This window comes from Globicephala melas, chromosome 1, assembly GCF_963455315.2.
Source record: "Globicephala melas chromosome 1, mGloMel1.2, whole genome shotgun sequence".
NCBI lineage: Eukaryota > Metazoa > Chordata > Mammalia > Artiodactyla > Delphinidae > Globicephala > Globicephala melas.
The window spans coordinates 16,889,465-16,914,304 of record NC_083314.1 but is presented as its reverse complement, the minus strand read 5'-3'; the positions used below and the strand labels follow the sequence as shown (position 1 = coordinate 16,914,304).

The 24,840-nt window shown below is 36.8% G+C and overlaps 1 long non-coding RNA gene across 2 annotated transcripts in view; it reads left to right on the top strand.

Annotated features, from left to right (window-relative positions):
- LOC115859547 (uncharacterized) overlaps positions 1–24,840 on the top strand; it is a 345,784-nt gene that overhangs the window by 307,049 nt on the left and 13,895 nt on the right. The window contains exons 4-7 of one of the 2 annotated variants that reach the window (XR_004042099.2): positions 1,174–1,353; positions 5,519–5,580; positions 6,614–6,674; positions 14,547–14,617. This is a non-coding gene — a long non-coding RNA (uncharacterized lncRNA). The remainder of the gene's footprint in view (positions 1–1,173; positions 1,354–5,518; positions 5,581–6,613; positions 6,675–14,546; positions 14,618–24,840) is intronic. The other variant, XR_009563647.1, reaches the window with a different exon arrangement.

Sequence of the window (24,840 nt, the reverse complement as noted above, 5' to 3'; positions counted from 1 at the left end):
AATTAGATGTGATTACAAATACATGAAATGACTACCAAGTCCAAGCTCACACTGCTCGCTGCACGACAAGCCAATAAATTGAGACAAGTTGTTGGGACAAGGAATAGAAACTTTATTTGAAAAGCCAACAGACCAAGAAGATGGTGGACTAGTGTCCCAAAGAACATCCCTGTATTAGAATTCAGCCTTCTTTTATATTAAAAAGGGAGGAAGTAAAGTCAAACATTTTCTGGTTCCGGTCAGCCTCCAGAGGGGATGCGTTAATTTTTTCCTTCCTGCAGTCATTCACAGGTGGGCCTGGTCAGGATGTTTCCTGTGAGCTAAACAAAGGTATTTTAGTTTAACACTCATTACCTGCAAGGAAGGGTTCCCAGAGATGGGTCATTATGTATAATTTAAGCTTACAGGCAGCATCACTTTAGTGATCAACTTGTAATAAAATACAAAGGTTCTTCCCTATTACAAAATGATGAAAAATCAGGAATATACGTGGAATACGGAAAGAATCATTTTACGGAAGGAATGATTCTGAGCAACAAAGAATAACTTAGCCTGGAAAAAGGACTGGACTTAAAAAATCAACAGGGCTTCCCTGGTGGCACAGTGGTTGAGAGTCCGCCTGCCGATGCAGGGGACACGGGTTCGTGGCCTGGTCTGGGAAGATCCCACATGCTGTGGAGCGGCTGGGCTCGTGAGCCATGGCTGCTGAGCCTGCGCGTCTGGAGCCTGTGCTCCGCAACGGGAGAGGCCACAACAATGAGAGGCCCGCATACCGCAAAAGAAAAAAAAAAAAAGAAATCAACAATTTTTTTCTGCCAAAGACAGACAAAGATTGTGGCTGAAAGTCAGGTTTTAAGTATCTGGCTAGAAGATTAGCATCAAAGTCACAGATCTAATATTAATTGAAGAAAAGGCTTGGAGTTTGTTTGAGAATTTGAAGTCTTTGTTGATAGTGCTGTGGTGGAAACTTTCATCACAAAAGTTACATAAATTCAAGGAGAGTGAGTTTGAATCCACACAATTGACAAGATACCACATCTCTCAAGTTTTGTTTTTGTTTTATTTTCTGTGCTGTATTATCTCTACTTAGCCACAAAGAGCTCTCCATCCCTATCACTTAAAGATCATTTCAACCACTGCTCTGTTTGGCCACCATTCTCTTTCTCTCTACAGCAATGGTGAAGTGGACACCTTTCCCTTGGTTAAGAGAAATCCATGGTTTGTTGTGTTTGCCAAGAACAAAAATGTTGGAAATCCAGATTAGCAGAGCTGTCACCATTGACGTTTTTCACGTCAACCACATCCAAAGGGCCAGGATATCTCTCTGTTGGTGATCACATCAGTTCTTCCCAGGTCAGTACCACCAGTCGCCAAACCCAAAGACAAAGCCATCGTGTGCTAAGGTAACAGATGTGATATGCCAACTTAGATTCAACAGAACAGTTTTAATGTTCACATTAAATTAATGTCGTAAATTTGAATTTTTATTGCATTTTAGTGTTTAAAATAGACTTTTAAAGTTTAATTTGGCTTTATTATGATAAAAATGTATAAATGTAAAAGAGTCTATACTTAGTTTATAGTTAGTACGATGTGATTCACATATGGGTATTCCCAGACTTCCCCAGCAAACTATTTGCTCACTTAACTTACTTCTGTTCCCTACTCTCCCCCACACTCCAGAGGAGGGTCTGCTTTTGAGCAGATAAATGGAAAAGACAATACCATGGTGGTGAAGCCTAGCAGACTTGGCCCATCAATCATAATGAACTACTGCATGCAGAATTTAGTTACTTTATCTCCTGTCAGGGCATACTTAAGTCTGTTCCTTAAGAAAATTTTGAGGGGGAGACATTCTCTCACCTGGGGGGACTGGTGGATGGACAGAGAGCAAGCCCACTGGTCAGCTTGTCCAGCATCCAATACCCTGGGGCTACTACCTGCTTCAGGTGCCCCTTTGGACTACAAACTGTGGCTCTATAGGGGCAAAATGAATGTGAGAAGTTTTATAGCTTTGGAGAATTCATCAGAGGGGAAATAATCTACCTAGTGTTTTCGAAAATAGACAAAAGGTCTATTTTAGAGAAAGTTACACAGTGGACATTATGTCAGCATGGAGGAAAGAAGTATAGTGGGTTTAAAAGCTTTCAAGTGTTAATATTTCATACGGAAGAGCTTAAAGCCATCTTATTCTCTCTGGACTTAAGGACAAGAGGAGCCTCTGTTGTTGGACAGAAAGGCTCCTTTAGTTTGATACGACTGGAACATCAGGCATTTATGATGAGAGCCCAGGGAGGAGGCTAAGAGTTAGTGAGGAAGCCAGGTCAGGAGGGACCAATATTCAATCCTGAGTAGCCGTACAGTTTTTGCTAAATCTCGGTGTGACAGTTTGTGTGAATGGAATATCCAGTAAGTATCTTTCACTCAATATTTATTTATAATCTCTTGAGTTTCCTTTTTAAGTTTCCTCCATTATTCCCATGCTTTATGCTTATTTTTTTTTCTAAAAAATAAAACTAAATTTTGTCAGAGGAAGGATTTCATTTTCTTGCCAATAAAAAGAAAAATCTTGAACCTTCTAGTACAATTTCATTAATAGTGAACTATAGAATAATATGTTAATTTTCATCTAGTTTTTTTTAATGTACAAAGACCAAATTGCTAATTAAAAGTTCCTAAGCATGCAAAACTTAAATACCAAGATTATTAGTTTATTAATAGAATAAACCTTGTAGTAATTTTCAGATCTCAGAGTCATTTATTACCTTCTACCACAAAGGGCTAAATATAGAATTTCCTTACTCCTATAGGAAAAATGGATAAATGATTCAGACCACACATGAAGAATAGTTTTGCTGTGGTTTTTAGGTATATTCCCACATTTAATGATAAAAACAGAAAGTAATTTAAGAACATTTTCCATGTGTATTCCAAGTGGAAGATACCGTGTCCTCTATACAAAAGAGCCAGCAGTTACTAATTCTGAAGTGGGCAGTTAATTCATATCTATGTGTACAAAAGCTCATGGGGTGTCCGGGAACACAAACACACACTCAGTGAGCCTACCAGAAATTTTACATTGTTTTTATTTGTGCAGTTTTTCAAATGCAGTATATTCCGCTAGGAAGAACTGTTTTCCCCATGGTTTCTGCATACAAATTGGATCAAGGCAGCCATTTGATTCCACTCAAAGGACACACACACACACACACACACACACACACACACACACACACACACAAAATGACCAAACAACACAGGTGCATAAAATCATGTGAATTCTCCAGCACTGTTTGACACATAAGAAAACGCTCTGAAGTACATATTACATCAGCATTTTCCCAATACTGCAAATGCAATTCACCAAGTGGGACGTATCTAGGAAGGATTGGATGTGTCTGGAGAGAGGCAGGCAGTTGTTTCTTATGAGTTGCTATCAGTTCTCTCTCTGTTCTGAAAAATGAAGATTATTTCTCAGGCCCATTAGATGTACATATCTTGACTATGAATTCAGTTGCTGTTTCCAAAACAATTCGCTTTTTTGAAGGGGGACAAGAACTTCAATTTTCTCACCCTCTTTTCCATTCCACCCCACTCCACTATTATGACCACTAGTAAATGAAGCCAGACAGTGAAGATGTTTTGAAAGTGTTCCATCTTTGACAAGGTAAAATAAAATATTACATGATTATGTATCACAAATGAGATTTTGATTGTGGCCACACAACTCAAAATGGTTCTGTTTTCGCTCTTTGTCTCTTATTTGTATTGCTCTCCAAGGCACAAATAAGAGAGTGAAAAGAACAAACAGCTTTCCAGGAGGATTTTTCAAGAATTTCAACCAAAGATCTAAAAGATAATAGCAGAAATCAGATTCAAAAGAAACAAAAAAGGGAGAGATCATAGAATGTTCTGGAAAAACAATTGAAGACTGTGGTCATCTACAGGCTACAGCAAAGATTGGGTAGGAAGCTGAGAAGTAGCTCACACTGTTCAAGGGAGCAAATAAAAGTTTTGTAAACAGGTGTCATTCATTGGGAATTTTAGGAAGCTCTAGGACTGATTGAGATGGTTTAGGCATTAGATCACTTTTCCATGAAATGATTCTAGCAGCTTTCAAGATGTGAGAGATGATATATTATTTTTGTATAGAAGCAAACTCTGATTTATTGAGGAGAGTATAGGTTAGGAAAGTGACCACCCATGCTTTCTTTTTTATCTTCTTTTCCAGATGTATTTTGCGTTTGTATTCTGTTGCTCTAATGAACTGGAGTATAATTTTGCAAATTTTTGCCCCCATGATAACATACGATGTTTATATAAACCCTAAAGCACCTTTTAGACCTTAAATGACAAATTTGCATCAAAATCTAGTTAGGAAGGAATAGTCATTGTTAGTAAATAATAATTCATTGAATTCATCTAGGAGAGTGTTTTGTTTTTATGGGTCTTCCCTGATTATTAGTATAGAAAACTTTAAAAAATTTTATTGAAGTGTAGTTGATTTACAACGTTGTGTTAATTTCTTCTGTACAGTAAAGTGACTCATAGATATATACATTCTTTTTCATATTCTTTTCCATTATGGTTTATCACAGGATATTGAATATAGTTCCCTGTGCTACTATAGAAAATTTTAATTTTCAATCTATGAGGCAGAAAGTTAAACAGTCATAAACAAATTAAATAAGTTCAAATAAGGCCAAGATGGAACTGAAGTTTGGTCAGTTTAATTTTTGGCTACTCTTCAATTTAGTTTAAACCACAGTTATCACTGATCCGTTCAGTTGCATAACTCATTCTACTGAAGAATGTTCGTCTCTCCCATGCCACACAAGTAGAGCTGGCTGGATTTTCCCAGAAATGGGGATGCTAAGGAGAGTAACGTGGGCAGGGTCAAGGTCTAGGATAAAACACTTCTACCATGAAATATGCCACAAGAACAAAGGTGGAAACCTTCTGATCTGTTCCACAGAATTATTCTTCTTAAAATGTAATTAGCATATGATTTTATTGACTGTGTACTTGAGATTAAAACTGCAGATACGTATTATCCTATATGAAAAAGAAGTGCTTCTTATTTTGGTCAACTTGATAATGTATCCCTAATGTTCTAGAAAAACTCTTTGGAATCCTGGTGCCTGGAAATGAGAAACATACCTAAGCTCTAAATTTCACATATACTTAGAACATTCAGGGTAGAAGAGATCAGTTTCATTTGAAATTCTTTCTCAATTTAGTTGACAGCACTGGGGTATCATTTGACTTGCATGTTCTCAGCATATGTTGGGCAGTTACTGGGCTAAATGAGGTGAAGGAGGAGTTCATGGTAAAATATCCCTGCCCTTGAGCAATGTATAAACATGTGTATTCTTAGAAGCTTTGTTAACATAGGACAATGTGCTGGTACATTTGTAACTCACTCAAATATTCTAGCAAACAAGATGTCACAAAGTTATATAGTATTCTCATGGCACAAAAATGTAGACATTTATGATGTGTTGTTTTATGTTTTCAGTGGATTGTTCCATAATAATTGCTGTGTGTGGGTAGCTGTGGTGAATTAGCATTGAACAGAGGGTAAGACATTTTCCTCTTCCTCCCATCCCGATAAGCTAACTCCACCTTGCTACCCAGGCTGGTCTGCAAGGTTTATTCCCACAAGACTTTTCCCTTGACAAATTCGCACTTGCTGTCTTTGATTTTAAGCTCCAACAATCACCTGAGACATATTGTTTCACTTCTGTATCCCGCTTAAGTGCCTGTCTCATAGTAAACTCCCAATAAATAGTCACAGAAAGGAGAGAGGAGGAGAAAAGGATGAAAGGAAGAGAGGGAGGGAGGGTTCTATGTTCTGTGTACATTGTGGTCACACTGAATACTGTGTGTAGCTCAAATAGTCATAGATCTCTCCCTGTGTTGTTGGTTGACATGTCCTGTTCTTAAGGTGACTAGAACAAACAACCTGCAACTAGGGAGCCAGTCACCATTTCAAAGATCAAATTCCAACAAATATCTACCTGTCCGATTCGCTGTTGCATGCTCCATAAAATTTGGTGTTCAGAGCATTTGAACTTTACTACCTCAGGTCACTTTTTAATAATTTTTCTTTAAAAGGAGTACATCTGGGCTTCCCTGGTGGCACAGTGGTTGAGAGTCCGCCTGCCGATGCAGGGGACACGGGTTCGTGGCCCGGTCTGGGAAGATCCCACATGCCGCGGAGCGGCTGGGCCCGTGAGCCATGGCCGCTGAGCCTGCGCGTCCCGAGCCTGTGCTCCGCAACAGGAGAGACCACAGCAGTGAGAGGCCTGCGTACCGCAAAAAAAAAAAAAAAAAGAGTACATCTTTTTTGACTACTGAACACTAGGTAACTGCGTAATTTCAGTGTTCAGGGTGGTTTCATGCTTAGATCCTAGATTGATTGAGAACGATGCTTATATCATGTTTCTGTGACATAGATGTACGCCCGTAAAGGCAGTCCCACCAACTGGAAGGAAATAAGGAAAAGAATCTAGTTATGAAAAAATTAGGTGATTGAGGAGGGGAGGGAATCTAAGACATGAGCAACTCACTCTCTACTCTCTTCCTGCACCTACTGCGGGTCTGTTTGCAGGGGACCCGCCCATCTTATTCCTACCACAGGAAGCCCACCTACACATCTGGCAGCTGACAAGGTGAGTAGAGTACTCAGGGCTCTGTGAGTTATGCACTACATAAGCGTGGGCCCTCTACTCACTGTGGAAGTTTTTTGTTTTAATTTTTATTAGAGTATAGTTGATTTACAATGTTGTGTTGGTTTCAGGTGTACAGCAAAGTGAATCAGTTATACATATACATATATCCACTCTTTTTTAGACTTTTTTCCTATATAGGCCATTACAGAGTATTGAGTGGAGTTCCCTAAAAAACTAAAAATAGAGCTACCGTATGATCCAGCAATCCCGCTCCTGGGCATATATCTGGAGAAAACTATAATTCGAAAAGATACATGCATCCCACTGTTCATTGCAGCACTATTTACAATAGCCAGGACATGGAAGCAACCTAAATGTCCATCAACAGAGGAATGGATAAAGAAGATGTGGTACATATATACCATGGAATATTACTCAGTGATAAAAAGAACGGAAATAATGCTATTTGCAACAACATGGATGGACCTAGAGATTGTCATAGTGAGTGAAGTAAGTCAGACAGAGAAAGACTGTGGAAGTTTTGGTTGGCTCAGGCTCCATTTGTCATGTTGCTGGGGAAGATCAGCTGGCTGTCCGCTGAGTGGTCTCTTAGGCCAGCATTTCCGGTAGTGAATTCTCCTTTGCTAGGCAACCGGTCCTCAAACTTTTAATATCAGAAAAGTTATCTTGCTAATATTTCATAGTTTAGTGGACTCAGGAGATATGGACAAATGCTCACACAACTTCCAAGACAAGCTTTAAAATATTACCAATTGTTAAATATAGCAAGTAATGTGACTATCACATGGACCCAAGGACCAAGATGTATGCTGTGACACGATGGCACATTCTGTCCCTGAAGTCAAAACACATATAAAGCCAAATTTGTTATCAGAATTGTGCTTAATTAACATGGGATCAGAAAATAGCAAATTAGCTGTATGATTCAAGGGGCTGATACCTTCCAACTAGTAATATTAGATATATCTGTTTCCACAGTGTTACATATATAGTTGGATGGAGGAATGAATAGACAGACAGATAAACACATATACATAGATAGATATAGATACACACATTCATATGTATTATACACATAAGTATATATTATATATACACATACATTCACATGTGGATAGATAGATATAGATGTAGATATAGACATAGATATAGATGATCTAGATATAGATAATAGATATGTAGAGTGAGATATATCTCCATAGGATCAGAACATGGAATCGAATCTATGGGCCAAATAACTTGTCTTCATTTGGGTAGAGATTGGAAAAGTACTAGCAGTCAGTAGCACACTTTAACTTGGGAAAGAGGAGGACTGACTTTTGCCCTGAGCCCTCAATTTAAAAGGCCCCATTCTGAACTTCTTATCCATATTCATTGGCCTTGGAGTCTGTGAGGCCATCTGGAGTTCATGCCCACCCAACGTTCGAGACAGCGCTCCAGGTATTAAAAACTCCCAACTTCCCTGCCTAATTGTCCCTGAGCCTACTTCCAGGTCTCGCAAGGGCCTCTTGCCTAGGTCTGTCCTCCTGAGGGTGGTCTCTGCCACTGCTACACACAGCACTAGATCCCAAAGAAGTCAAGGGGTGAACAGAGCTTAGAGAGTGTGGACTGAGACACGCACACCGGTGTGCATGAGGCCTCTTTTGGTGCAATTGGAGCAAATTTGGAAATAGAAGGGGTCGGGGTGGTGGTCCTGTCATAGGTTCAGGACTGGGGAGGAGAAGCTAGATGTCCCTGCCCTGCCAAGTTGCAGCTTGGAGTCCTAGGGGTACCAGAATTATAAATTCAAACCTACCCTGGAGGTCCTTATGAAGGTGTATTTTGTCAAGATAGAAGGTAGAAAATATTTAATCTAACAGCGTGTTAACCTGATTTATCTTGCCCAGGGTCCTGCAGATTCCATCCTGTTTTTGAACCTTAACCCCCTTTTCCTTCATTTCTAACCATTTTTCTCAGATATATTAATATCTAGTTTTTTTCTTAGATATATGAATATCTAACTTTTCTTGTCCATTTTATTCAGTGCTGCATCTCCAGTGTCTAGAACAGTGTCTGACACATGATAGATGCTCAGTAAATATTGATTAAATTAATGAATAAATGCTAATATAATAAATCCAGTTTAAGTCTAAACATAATTATATCATGTCAGGGAGACTTGGTTATTATGATGGAATTATAGTTCAACTTGTATGGTGGAAAGTTATTCATGACATTAGCATTTTACAAACAGATGTAAGATGTTAGGTGTCATATTGATCTTTTCCCAGGTTAATTTGAAATTGTCTTTTCTCCTTTTTTTCCTTTTCTTTTCTTTTTTTTTTTTTTATGAGAGAGATTTTTTTCCCTTAAGGTTGATAAGTTTGAAGGAGAGCTTATGAGAAGTTAGGTGAAAACTGAGGGTAGGAGAGAAATTCCTCGTCTCCCCCAAATGAAGTAAATTATGCCTTAAAAGATCAGAGTCAGGGACGTTCTGGATGCTTCTTCCAGCAGCTTCCTGTGTAAAATGTCAGGTAAGCAAAAACAAAACAAAAAGGCTATTCTGAAGAAGCAGTGCCTCATTGGACAATCTGAATGATTAGTAGAGTATAACCAGATCTTGGAAGTAGAGACAGATATAATACATGAGGAATTGAGAAACAATATTTGTATCAGTTACCTAAGGCCAGTTGGATAACAGGGAGATTATCTGAACAAAATAATATCTTTAAATGGACAGAATAATATTTATCTCCCTTTCTGTTATAAGCCATTGTGTCTCCTTTATTTTTTTAACATCTATATTGGAGTATAATTGCTTTACAATGGTGTGTGTGTTTCTGCTTTAGAACAAAGTGAATCAGTTACACATATACATATGTTCCCATATCTCTTCCCTCTTGCGTCTCCCTCCCTCCGTCCCTATCCCACCCCTCTAGGTGGTCACAAAGCACGGGACTGATCTCCCTGTGCTATGCGGCTGCTTCCCACTAGCTATCTATTTTACATTTGGTAGTGTATATATGTCCATGCCACTCTCTCACAACTTACCCTTCCCCCTTCCCATATCCTCAAGTCCATTCTCTACGTCTGTGTCTTTATTCCTGTCTGTCTCCTTTAAATGTTACTTGGCATTGGCGTGGGAAAGAGCCTAGTAGATGAAGAAGAGCCACAGAGTTATGGTCTTGTGTAACTTCTTACCAGTCCCTTTAAATAGTTCTTATGTGACGTGGTGTTTCAACTCATCCTAGACTTTGTCAGTGGGTACATTATAAATCTCCTTTTACCCATTAAGATATTAAACGTGCTCTAGATCAATCTAAGTATAAATAGTACATGACAATCTTATCTGAAGCATGGAATCAAGATTGTATTTGTTCTTTAATTAAATTTGGTCAAAGAGCTAGGGTCAGACATCCACTCAAATATGAAAAATCATTCAAGAATCAAAGCTGTCAAAATATCAAATGACTATGAGATTCATCCATCCTTATTGTTGTGTGAAAAAATAGTTCATTCATTCTTATTCAACTGTGAGAATATATTATAATTTATGTATCCATTCTACTGTAAATGGACATTTGATATTTTCAACTTAAGGCTATTATAAATAGGACTGTTATGGATATTCTTAGCATGCCTTTTAGTGCACATATGTACACATTTAGATTTGGTATATGCTTAGGAAGGAGTACAATTTCTGGGTCATAGGGTGAGTTTATGTTTATTTTTACTAGATAATACCAAACAATATTCCAAAACATTTGTAGCAATATTTACTCCCACAAAAACTATATGAGGATAAAAGAAGCCAGGCACAATAGAGTACATACTGTACGACTTCATTTTATATAAAATTCAAAACCAGGCAAAACTAGCTGATGTTGGCAGATAGTGGATAGTGGTTATCTCCAGGAATGAATTGAAGGGGAAAGAAACCGAAGGGAGTTTCTTGGATGCTATTAATGATCTATTTCTTGGTAATTAAAATGGAGAGTTCATTACAACTGCATCAAAAAGAATAAAATACTTAGGGATAAATTTAGCCACGGAGGTGAAAGGCCTGTACACTAAAGACTATAAGACATTGATGAAAGAAATTGAAGAGACAAATAAGTGGAAAAATATTTCATGTTCATGAATTAGAAGAATTAATATTGGTAAAATGGTCCATACCACCGAAAGCAATCTACAGGTTCAATGCAATCCCTTTCAAAATATCAATGGCGTTTTTCACAGAAATTGAGAAATAATCCTAAAATTTGTATGGAACCACAAAAGACCCCAAATAGCCAAAGCAGTCTTGAGAAAGAACAAAGCTGGTAGCATCATGCTCTCTGATTTCAAACTCTACTACAAAGCTAGAGTAACCAAGCCAATTTTGTTTATGTTTTTTGGCATAAAAGCAGACACATAGGTCAATGGATTAGAATAAAGAGCCCCAAACTCAACCCGTGCATATATGGCAATTAATTTATGACAAAGGAGGCAAGAATACACAACAGGGAAAGGACAGAATCTTCAATAAAGGGTGCTGGGAAAACTGAACAGCCACACGCAAAAGAATGAAACTGGACCATTAATTTACACTATACACAAAAATCAACTCAAAATAGATTAAGGGCTTGGACATAAGACTTGAAGCCACTAAATTCCTATTTAGGCAGTAAGCTCCTTGACAGCTGTGTTAATGATGATTTTTTTTTTTAATTTGACACCAAAAGCAAAGGCAACAAAAACAAAAATAAACAATTGGTACTACATCAAACTAAAAAGCCTCTGCAGAGCAAATGATACCATCAATAAAATGAAAAGGCAGCCTGTGGGATGGGAGAAAATATTTGCAAAACATATATCTTATAAAGGGTTCATATCCAAAATATATAAGGAACTCATACAACTCAATAAGAGAAAAACCAGCAATCTGAGTTAAAAATGGGAAGAGGAACTAAATAGACATTTTTTCCAATAGAAGATGTATAAAGTTACCAACAGAAACATGAAAAAGTGCACAATATCACTAATCATCAAGGAAATAAAAATCAAAACCACAATGAAATATCACCTCACACCTGTTAGAGTGGCTGTTATTAGAAAGACAAGAAAAAACAACTGTTGGCCAGGATGTGGAGAACAGGAACCCTTGTGCACATTTGATGGGAATGTAAATTGGTGCAGCCACTGTGGAAAAAAGTATGGAGATTCCTCAAAAAAATAAAAAATTAGAACTACCATATGATCCAGCAATTCCACTTCTGCGTATTTATCTTAAGGAAACAAAAACACTAATTCAAAAAGATACCTGCATCTTTCTGCAGCATTATTTACAATAGCCAAGACAGGTAAACCACCTAAGCATCCATCAATGGATAAATGAATAAAGAAAATGCATCATATATATAAATATAATGGAATATTCATTATAATGAATTATATTCATCAGTGAAATATAATGATATATATGTATATATATAATATTCCACCAGATTTATGATCCATCATGTATATATGATGGAACATTATTCAGCCATTGAAAATAAGGAAATCCTGGCATGTGCCACAACGTGGATGAAACTTGAGGGCATTATGCTAAGTGAAGTAAGTCAGAGAGAGAAAGACAAATAGTGTATGATCTCACTTATATGTGGATTCTTAAAACAAAACAAAGCAAAACAAAACTGAAGTCATAGGTACAGAGAACAGATTAGTGTTTGCTGCAGTCAGGGAGTGGATGGTGGGCAAAATGGGTGAAGAGGATCAAAATATACTTAAGCAACAAGGATTTACTGTACAGCACAGGGAATTATATTCAATATCTTGTAATGGAATATAATCAGAAGAAATAACTGAATCACTGTGCTGTACTCCTGAAACTAGCACAATATTGTAAATCAACTCTACTTCAATAAAAAAGTACAGGGCTTCCCTGGTGGCGCAGTGGTTGAGAGTCCGCCTGCCGATGCAGGGGATACGGGTTCGTGCCCTGGTCCGGGAAGATCGCACATGCCGCGGAGCGGCTGGGCCCGTGAGCCATGGCCGCTGAGCCTGCGCGTCCGCAGCCTGTGCTCCGCAACGGGAGAGGCCACGACGGTGAGAGGCCCGCGTACCGCAAAAAAAAAAAAAAAGTACAAACTTCCAGTTATAAAATAAATGTCATGGAGATGTAATGTACAGCATGGTGACTATAGTTAATAACACTATAGTGCATATTTTAAAGTTGCTAGGAGAGTAGATCTTAAAAGTTCTCATCAGAAGAAAATAAAATTGTAACTATGTGAGGTGATGGATGTTAACTAGACTTTGTGGTGATCATTTCACAATATATACAAGTATTGAATCATATTGTACACCTGAAACTAATATAATATTATATGTCAATTATACCTCAATAATTTTTTAAAATAAATCAAGTAGACAGGTGATCCTTAGGAACAAAAAAAAGTTCATATTTTGAACATTCATCAAGCTGTACACTTATGATTTGTGAAATTTTTGTATGTTTTTATAAACTCGGTAAAAGGCTCTTTAAAAATATATCTATTAAATAAGCTGCTTTGCTTATTTAAGGAATGAGGAAACTAATCCTCATTTTACGCATTGGTTAGACAAATAGTTGGTAGGAAATTTAAACATTTTACAGAAGATTGGATGAAGTGACTTTTGGTTATGTAATATTTTGACTCTTAGGTTATGTAATTTTCTGATGCTAGGCTAAAATTTCCAGTATCTTCAATCATTCTTCAGATAACTTGGTTTCATGTCCATCCACCATCATGACCAATTTCTTCTGAAGGCAAATGGTCCAAGAACAGATCCATCAGCTTTTTTGTTCTAATTGCCACATATTATCCTCAGATTTTATGAAGTTTCACTGAAGTGTTTTGGTACTTCTGCTGTGGGTCTTTGTCAGACAGTCCCCAGTAGCAGAAAACTGGAGCCCATTCACCCTTCATGTTGCCCACTTCTCTCCCTCATTTTCCAAGCTGTGCCCACTGTTCAGTGTTTTGGGGCTGCTGTTGACATGTTGTTTTCTATTTCAGTCCTTTTGATTCTGGGCATGTGAAGGGAATACTAACAAATACTAAAAAGAAAAGGAGGAGTGTAAAGGCAGGCAGAAAAAGAAAGTCCTTTCTTACAAAGGGAAGCTAGAAGTAATTTGATGGAGGAGGTCACAGCAGAGAATCCAAAGAATGGGATTCATGAGATAAAGTGACTCTCAGTGAGAACAAAGTGTGACAGAGGAAACTCAGTCCTCAAGAGGTCCTGGTAAACTATAAATATGGAGCACAACTAAATTTTAAAATCTTGCTTGGAAGCTACTAAGAAAAATTAAAATATAGACAGTCTATATCAAAAACAAACAAACAAAAAAAGAGTTTAGGAAGCTTCTTGAAGATTTATTCACAGAAAAAAAGCAATTTATCCCTTTATGTTCAGGTTGGGGTTTAAAAGATGCCATCCATTTCACTAGGTGCCACTGAATACCTGGAATACAGTTCCTATTTATACATATGTTTGACTATTCCTGTCTTGCCTTCTATGAGGCCTTCCCATATCCGTACTTACCTATTTTTTGTGTGCCTTAAATGGATTTCTGTCACTTGGAACCAAAAGAATACTAGTACTCAAATTGGCAAATATTTAAAGAAAAACAGAACTTTGGAGAAAATATGGAACTAACTCGTGAGGACTGGGAGCAGTGAGTATTTCCCCATTCTAGGATCAGAATGAAAAACAATTAATTTTTGGTAACGATTACCTGATTTCTCTCTTGGGATTGGATAGTATGCTCTTTGAGGCTGAAAGTTTAAGAATTTTGTGGGAAATTATTAGATTATCAGAGTTACTGAATATTTCTCATGGCCTCCATAGACATATTTCAAGAGGGCAAGAAGTTCCTGTCCAAGGTTACTTTGCTGAAAAATAGAATCGGAAATAACAGGGTAAGTATACAACTTTGTTATAAGGAAGATCTTAAAGTGCTTAAGATCAGATCATCATTGGCTTTCTGAGCTGCAATATTAGTATAGTGTTTTTTTAATAGACTCTGCTTCTGATGCTAAAGATAACACAGGGTTACAGTTTAAAATATAAATACACAGAAAAAGAGGAGGTGAATCAGAGAACCCTAATTTCATAGTCTCTTGCTATCAAAGCACCTTTTGATAATTGCTATATTATGTAGTTCTGGTTGGGAATTAACCTTGGCATTGGATCATTCTAGAACTGTGCTGTCCAATAAGGTAGCCATTAGCCATGTAAATTTAAATGAATTAAAATTAAATAAAATTTTAAAATTTAGTTCCTCATTGGTTCTAACCACTTATCAAGTGCTCAGTAGCTATATGTGCCTAGTGCCTACCATATTGGATAGCACAAAATAAGAAATTTCCATCATTGCAGGACATTTTATAGGATAGCTCTGATCTAAAATAAATTCATATATGGGAAAAAATATCTAGCTGCCCCAAGTCAGCCTACTGTGTTTTATTTATGCTCCAAGGCTGATAACTTTAAGTAAATATTAGGAAACTGGACAGTGTCTCGAGTTTGTAGTTCAGTCCATATTAGACGATATGATTTCCTATAGTGCTAATTAGTAAAGAGTGTCTACAATAGTGATATTGAGCAACAGCCACTTAAATTCTTAGGGTAACTGTATGATCAAAAAGATTCTTAGGGCTGAAAAGAAGATGACTGCATTTCTCAGCATCTTAGGCAATTCACAGTCACCAAAATGACCACCAAGAGAATTAAACAGGTAGGGGACAACCCGAGGATTCCACAATGCCTTTTTCATGGATGGTCCTGAAAACCACAGGGGAAATATTTCCAGGAGTCTGATCTTGGGGTCCATATTGACCATTTATGAGGCTTAGTTAATCGTTAAAGAAGTAAGTCACTCACCCAATGTCCATCTTGCTACCACCATCTATAAGTGTACAAGGTATGGTGTGCTCCTCTCTCTAATTTTTCAAATGGGAGTTTTCACTGCTGCCCTCTTCCCCTTCCCACCCCACACACCATTGTATACTGGGCTGTATTGGGGGAGGATGTTAAGTCCATATATTTTATGCATCTCAAGAGCCATATTTGAATCTGACTGAGCCAGCTAGAGAAGGAATCCTGAGTTTCTGAACTTATAATGATCATATCACTTATGGAACATTAACAGGATGTAATCTCTAGTTGTCTTATTTTGAGTTGGGTTGAATGGACTTGAGGTTCTGTGTGGAACAGGTGAATTAGGTCAAGCAAGGGCTCATTAGGAATTTTGTATGCAAATGAGGAAATGCATGTGTTAGAGCAGCCATAACTTTTTAGTTGTGAATAATTCCAAATCTGGTAGAATATCTCTCCACAATCTGACATGCTGTTGGTTTTTTACAGCATGACCGCTCTTGGCTCCAGTAGACTGGCCAAACTGTCACTTATCCTAAGGCTTTTCCCAGACTCTACCCTGTAGCCAGAGCTGATCAGTCTAAAGATGAGCACCACACCTAGACATGATAAAATGAGGTAGAAAAGTCGAGAATGGGATCATGAAAATCTTTCAGAAAAAAAGAAACTAAGATTAGGAAACCCAAGTCTAGTCATAACTCTGTCAGTTTATTCAGCCTGGGACAAGTCACTTTATTTCTCTGGACCTAAGTTTCTTCATGTGTAGAAAGAAGGGTTTGGTACTAAAATATCGTTATCTCCTAGTGTATTTTCTATGGAATGTTAATGACCATTATGCAAGGGAAAAATTGTGTTTGTCAGATCTGCGTTTACTGAAGCTTCTTTGCAGTAGGACTTCTCAAAACATTTAATAAATTAATGTGCACTGTGAATCTTCTAGAAAGATCCAAATGTGCAATATTTCTTTAATTTCTTTAATATCAGATCATTTTCTTCCCAAGGAGCCTTTCACAAAGCAATGTTTCCATGGAACATATTCTGAGAAATGTAGGGTAAGATCACTGACCCTTTGCTGCTCCAAGATCCCATGGATTTCATGGTCCCAACTTTTTTTTTTTCTAATTTTTATTGGAGTATAGTTGATTTACAATGTTGTGTTAGTTTCAAGTGTACAGCAAAGTGACTCAGTTATGCGTATATCCACTCTTTTTTTTTTTTTTAGGTTCTTTTCCCAACTTTCACTGGCTTGTGGCACAGCCCACTGGGGAAGAGAGCATTTAATGTTGGGTCTACATAGTTTGAAATCAGCCCCTCACTTCAGTGAGAAATCTTGTGAGGCACCCAGATGTGTTGCTCGCATAGTGCCAAAGAGGCAGCTTGACTGGATTTTTGTTCAGATCAGGCGAGCCTGTTGGCACGGAGTAGACAGAGTATGCATTCCTGGCCGCCTTTTCCATTAGCCACGCAGCAGCTGCAGCCCATGGCTGAACTGTTCTGCGTCTTAACTGGGCATGTGTCCAGTAGCACTGAAGAATATAGACAAGGAAGAGAGGGGTGATGGATTCCCTTTTAGGATCTGAAGGACAGCAGGCTGCTACCTCTCCTAAACTAAAGCAATCCTAGAGCACTTACCCAAGGGTTCCAACATTTGAAGATATTTGAAAGGTCATCTCACCTGGCTACTCAGTGGATACCTTACTTCTTTTTTGTCACACTGTATTGGATATTTTCATTAAGAAACACACTAACTACAAAACAAACTAGTGTACCCATAGAGGTCTAATAGGCAGAAAATGCTCCTTAATTGGGGGTTAAAATGTGACTCCCTACAGATTTCATCTGTTGGTTTGTTCTACCTTCTAGGCTCATTCAGAATGAGCCTAAACCTGTCTGATGTGACAGACTTGAAAATCAGAAGGTGGGTCACCTTGTAGTTCTGAAGATCAGATGAAATGCCAGTGAAACTGCTTTGAAACTGTCTAATGACGTGACAGGCAAATATAGAGTATTATGTTGAGCATGTGTCATACCCCCCTTGTACTGTCTTCTCTCAAATTTGGGGTACACAGTTTTTGCCTAGGTCACAGGATATCTGTATATACAGCTAAAAGAATATCTATATAGCTAATTATGCAATATATGAAACATAGTGCTTTTGTTAGCATATGAGTAAGTAAATATTATGATTGACATTGAGAAAGATAGAAATCCCCAGATATATATGCAGCAGCTGTAGTAAGATCATACACTGGCAGTGAATCATTGTCTGAAGGTGACGCATATAATAAACTGTGTAATGGTCAGTGGGTGAAGCAGTCAGAGGAGGGGCCTAGCAGGGATCAAACAGTCTGGGGAACTGTTTGATCTGTTGCCAACTTGGTCACAGATATCGATTACAGAAAATTCTATGAGATATGCATATCATTAACTTAGTAACATAATATTTTGGTCTCTACAGTGTTTCTCTTGAGTGTAGAAATGTAAGTAACATGTGTTTCTGCCAACGAAAGAGATTTTTTTAGGTGAATCACTGTAAAACTTGGGGGGAGTAAAGAGCTTTCAAATATTTTAACTACAGAAACTAGACATGCATTAATCAATCCTTTTGAAGTTTTTCATGAATCACTTCATACCCTAATGGACTTGGGGAAAAAAAAAAAAAACCTTGGAACGCCTATAGATAAATTGATGAGTTGCTCATTTGGCTAAAGCTTTTCTCAATACCCCAAATGTCAGCAAAATAGCAAATTAAAAGTTTCTGGAATCTTTGGTTTAATAGAGTTTGTTATTTCTTCTGTTCAGAGGAGAATTCTATATATTTTGACCGTGTCCCAAGGAAAACGTAGGCCAAATGATTCTTCTTCCCATTTTAGCCATTTTAATAGATCATCTTTATAGATTTATGTGTTATCTCAGAAAAGGAGTTCTTTGTTATTACCTCAGCCAATTTGCCTCAAACTACCATTCCTTTTCTTGGACAGTTTTTCACTAAGACTTTTGTCAGAGGTAAATGATCAATCATTCTTTACACTTAGCAAATCACATACTTTCTAGTAAATACTTTGGAAACAAACATATTGAATCCTCTTTAGTCTTCTTAATTTTTTCTCAAAAATTGAATTTTATTTGGCTTGTTTGTTGGCATGGAACTGAAAACATCACTTAAAATTACCAAGAGTGATCTGAAAAATATATATGTAGAACAACTTATATCTAAAAGTTGAATAGAATAGACCTCCATTATTATCTGTAAAATTTTCCATCCAATGCAGGAATATAAAGAACTTCTGACAGGTTAATATTCAACCAACCTTGCTTCCTCCCTCCCTCCCTCCCTCCTTTCCTCCCTCCCTCTTCTTTCCTTCCTTCCTTCCATTTGTCCGTTAGGTTTAGATAGATAGATAAATGATTGATAGGTAGATAGATAGATAGGTAGATTCTGACAGGAATCACAAATCTCTGGATCAGAAAACAGATTGTTTATTACCTACAGAGCATTTTAGCATCAGTTTTCCAGTCCCCTGTAGAGCAACACAACAAGGGCAGATGTTCTCTTGAACACTTATTAGGGTCGTACCATAGTAGAGGAGCCTGGAAATTATGAGACTCAAAACTTATATAGGGTGGCTGGCACATGAACCCATCCTCCCTTCCAGAAAGAGAAAGTCCTTCACTCTAGAATATAAACAAATTCCTGAGGAGGGGAGGAGAAATTTCCTGGGTTTTCACTAGCCTGGGGTGTAAACAAATGACTCTGGGGTAGACAAGTCTTAAATCATATTCATTATACATTAACTTTCACATCCAAGACTTGCTTTTTATTCAATCCATCCTTTCACCAAGTTTACTAGTGTGCATTCTCAGATAGCCTGTACCATGCAGAAACATGGAAATATTCATTCTAGTGGTGAAGACAAAGTATAAACAAGATAAAATAAGTAAAGTATAGTGTACATTAGAAAATGAAAAGTGCTAAGGGAAAAAACTAAAGCAGAGAAGAGAGACAAAAGTGTGAAAGTTGGGTGGGGCAACTTGAAATTCTAGGGAGGATCAAAGATGTCTGAAAGCTCTCATTCTACTGTGTGCCTCAATTTCAAATTACTGATCCCTTTGAAATTAAAGGAAAGATTTTAGGAAATTTTCTTTAATAATTTAGTTTGCTGTTGATGTCGTTGTCTTTTTACCCAGAAATTCTCTTTACACCTCTCTAGTCTTTCTTTTCCTCTGTCTACACCAGCTGCCATTGTAAGAGACAGTTGACGTGGGAAAATCTAAGGCCCCCATTTGATGGGAATTCTTAACAATTTTGCAAGAGGACACAAATCAAGTTAGAAAAAAAGACCTCACCTCCGAGCACTAAAAAGCAAGAATGTGTGAAAATTTGACAACTTGGAACTAAAATGAGGAAATCCCAGATGTTTTGAGGCTATTTGTGTTTGGCCACAACAACATGAAAGTGATTGAGGAGCGTTTGCCATTTTTTTTTATCCTAGGGTGGCTTCGCTCGCCACCATCCAGTGCCGAGTCAGGTGTCTCTGCTCTCTTGCGTGTGCTCAGAGAATACAAGCTTATTTTACCATTAACCTAAACACACCAAAATAAGTAGGACAGATAGACTTCAAGTAATATCACACATTTTATTGCAATTCCAAAGTAAATTATTTTTGAGTTATTTCTTTCCCTGACACAAATAATTGTGACTTGATTAAATGCAGATATTTCAAGTGACAACACTGGCTATTTTGACCTTTTTATTGGGAAATAGGAGATAATATGAAGACGACTCTTGATATTTCAATATAGTCACCTTTCAAAATTCTGAATGAAACTTCATCTCTCAGATCACATCTCTCTTCCCTCATGTAGCCTATACCAATCACACCAGCTCACCCTGAAATCTCTATCTTTTCTTCCTCTGGCACTTATTCATACATGTCTAGATTTGTTCAATGTTAATGTTTTGCCTTATTCCTCTAATAGGTAAGATCCTTAAAGCTAAATTTTTCTTAGGTATTTTCTTTTTTTTTCATTCGTGTTTTTTCATGTATTCAGTTAAACTTGAATAAATGAATCCCTCACTTCACAAGGGTTCATGACAGTCACAGGAACAAAGAGAACAGACTGACAATTAATAAACTGAAGTACAAGCCTTTGAAAGGGTTCCCATAAGCCTGCTTAACTTAATGTGGAACAATTCCTCACTGGGAATGAACATTTTTTTCCAGTTTTATTGAGATATAATTGACATGCAGTACTGTGTAAGTTTAAATGTACAACATAGTGATTTGTCTTAATACATCATGAAATGGTCTAGTGAACATTCATCATCTCATATAGATGCAACATTATAGAAATAGAAAAAAATTTTTTCCTTGTGATGAGAACCCTTAGGATTTACTCTCTCAGTAACTTTCATTTATAACATATGGCAGTGTGAATTATCTTTTTTGTGTTGTACAGTACATCCCTAGTACTTACTTATCTTATAACTGGAAGTTTGTACTTTTGACTGCCTTCATTCAATTCCCCCTCCTCCCAGCCCCCATCTCTGGTAACCACAAATCTGATCTCTTTTTTATGAGTTTGTTTGTTTTTAAAGTATAATTGACCTGCAACACTATGTTAGTTCCTGGCACACAACCTAGTGATTTGATATTTCTATGAATTTCAAAATATCACCATGATAAATCTAGTTGCCATCTGTCACCATACAAAGATATTCATTTTCTTATGCATTTTCAATATCCTTCGTTGTACCTAACACAAGTTTTGCTCAACAACTGCCTTCTGGTTGATGGATTAATTCTTCTTCTTACCTCGCTTGTGGCAGCACCCTTTCTGTTCAACATGGTAGCTGTGCAGTGTCACTGTGCATGGGTGGGAAATGACAGAAACAACTAGACCAACTGGAGTCCAGACATCAGGGGCAGCGGTGAGGTTGAACCTATGTTTTCCTCTAGAATTTTAATGGTTTCAGGTTTTAAATTCAGGTCTTTACTCCATTTTGGATTAATTTTTGTGTATGGTGTAAGATAGTGGTCTAATTTCATTCTTTTGTGTGTGCTGTCCATTTTTCCCGACACCATTTATTGAAGAGACTGTACATTCTCCAGTGCATGTTCTTTGCTCCTTTGTCATAGATCAATTGCCCATATATGTGTGGGTTTATTTCTGGACTTTCTAGTCTGTCCATTGATCTACCTGTCTGTTTCTGTGCCATACCATACTGTTTTGATTACTGTAGCTTTGTTGATACAGTTTGAAATGAAGGAGTGTGATACCTCCAGTTTTGTTTTGCTTTCTCAAGATTGCTTTGGCTATTCAAGATCTTTTGAGTTTCCATATAAATTTTAGAATTATTTGTTTTATTTCTGTGAAAAATGCCATTGATATATTGATAGGGATTGCATTGACTCTGTAGATTGCCTTGGGGAGTATGGACATTTTAACAATATTTATTCTTCCATGAATGTGGAATATCTTTCCATTTATTTGTGTCTTCAATTTCTTTCATCAGTGTCTTATAGTCTTTGGTGTACAGGTCTTTCACCTCCTTGGTTAGACTTATTCCTAGCTATTTTATTCTTTTGGATGCAGTTGTGAATGGGATATCTTTCTGATATTTGTTATTAGTGTATAGAAACACAACATATTTCTGTATATTAATTTTGCCTCCTACAACTTTACTGAATTCATTTATTAATTATAATAGTTTTTTGTTGGAGTCTTTAGGGATTTTCTTATATATAGTGTCATGTCATCTGTAAATAATGACAGTTTTACTTCTTTCTTTCTGATTTGGATACATTTGAGCTCTTTTTCTTGCTTAATTGGTCCATCTAGGACATTCAAACCATGTTGAATAACAGTGGTGAGAGTAGACATCCTTGTCTTGTTCCTGATCTTAGAAGAAAGACATTAGGCTTTTCACCATTGAACTAGTTATGTTAACTGTGGGTTTGTCATATATGGCCTTTATTGTGTTAAGTTACATTCCCTCTCTATTCACTTTGTTGAGAATTTTTTTCATAAATGGATGTTGAATTTTATCAAACGTTTTTTCTGCATCTACTGAGATGATATATGATTTTTATTTCTCATTTTGTTAATGTGACGTATCATACTGATTTGCAGATCAACATAATTTCTTATGGCCTTTGCATTTGTGTCATACACATAAAGGTCTCTCATACACTGGGATTATAAAATAATTTCTTTCTCTATTAATTTTATGCTTTAATATTTTGACAGTGGACTCTTCAATTTTCTCAAATTCTCTTGTTTTAAGTGATAAGATATGAATTCATTTTTTTCCAGATGACTTCCCTCTTGTTCAAGAACCATTTATTGAATCATCCATCTTCTCCTCCACTGATAGATGATATATATTATATAATGCCACCTTTACTATATAGTGAATCCTTATGCACTTATTTATTTCTGGAATTCCATTTATCTGTCTGCTTATGTGCCAGTGCTGCCTTTTTTTAATTGTTGAAAAGTTTAATAGTTTTAAAATATCTGATGGGCTATCCCTTTAACAATACTCTTCATTTCTGAAGTTTTTCCTTTTAAAAATTTTATATGAATTTTAAAACTAGTTTCACAGGAAAAATTATTGTTATTTATATTGGAATCAAGTTATATTTATAGATCAGTTTAGGGAGAACTTGTATTTTTATATTTTTTTCCATCCAAGTCTATTTGTCCAACACTTCCTTTCTCCATTGATAGCATGTTAACATTTCCTTTATACAGATTTTGGGCCTTTCTTGTTGAGTATATTCCTGAGTATTACCTTACTACTTTTCTTTCTTAAGGGTACTAACTACATAGTATAACAGTTAAAACCACAGCCTATGGATTAAGACTCCCTACACTTAAAATGTAGGTCTGTCACTTATTAATTGTATAAACACAAGCAAGTTCCTTAAACTCTCTTTGCATCCATTGTCTCATCTGTAAAGTACAGTTGTTTTGAGGATTAAATGCAGTAGGCCTATGAAAGCCTTAGAAGAGTACCTAGCACATAATAACGTTCAGTATTCATCAATAATAGCATTTAATATTAACTCTCATTCTCGCTATTGTAGATGATTGTCTTTTTCCATTAAATCTTCTCTTTATTGTTCATATAAACAAAAACTATTGGTTTCTGTGTATATTTTGTATCTAGCCAGCTTATTAAATTCTCTTCTTGTCTTCAATCATATGTTCAAATAATTTCTAAGTGTATAATTATACAAGCTTCAAGTAATATTTCATTTCCTCCTTTTCAATTTTTATATTCAAATTTCTTTCTGTTTACATTAATATTTCCATGAAAATATTTAAAACTTTAAATTTATAAATAAAAATCACAGTCTTTCTTCCCTTAGTTTCTTAGAGTGAAGTTTCTCTTGGTAATCTGCTTACGGTACTTTGAATAGGCTTATTCAAATTTCAATTAATACTTATAATGTAATGGCTTACAAATTACATATCCATCCTAGATATATTTTCTACAACTTTAAATCTACATATCCAACTTCCTATCAGGCATGTCCATCAGAACCTCATAAGTACTTATTATCAACATGTTCAAAATGGAAGTCATCCTTACACACACACACACACACCCCACACACACTTTCTTTTATGGCAACCAGATAAATATAGTAACTAGAGCTAGATACATAGGTTTTATCCTCAGCTCATCCTTTCTCCAATACTTTAAACCCATTAGCCACTCAGTTCTGTAGCTTATACTGCTCAAGGTCATTCCTTCTCCTCTAACTGAAGTTCTCATTTCCTTTTACAGGGACTATTGCCACAGTCTTCTGACTTCTTAGTAAGGTGATTATGTATCACAGTTTGCTTGGAATTTAGAGCTTTCCCAGATGCAATACTCTTGGTACTAAAACCAGAAGAGTCCCAGGCAAACTGGGATAAGTTGGTCATCCTACTTCCCAGCCTTCAATATCATCCTCTTTCAGTGACTGAAAGTCAAATGTATGTTATGGGCCTTCTCCCCAGAAATAGTATATAGGTACACAAATTTTGTATGCAGTTGTAGGAGTTTAACAGACCCTCTGAACCTATAGGTTAAATGATCACAGATTTGAAAGATTCAAGTTTGAGTTTTTAACTAATCCTTCAAATGGCTGCCAGAATAAGCTGTCTAAACCCACAAAACTGACAATGCTATTTTCCTTCTAAATGTATTCTAATAGCTTCCCATTGCCTACAGAGTGAACACCAAATTCTACAGCATACTTGCAAGGTA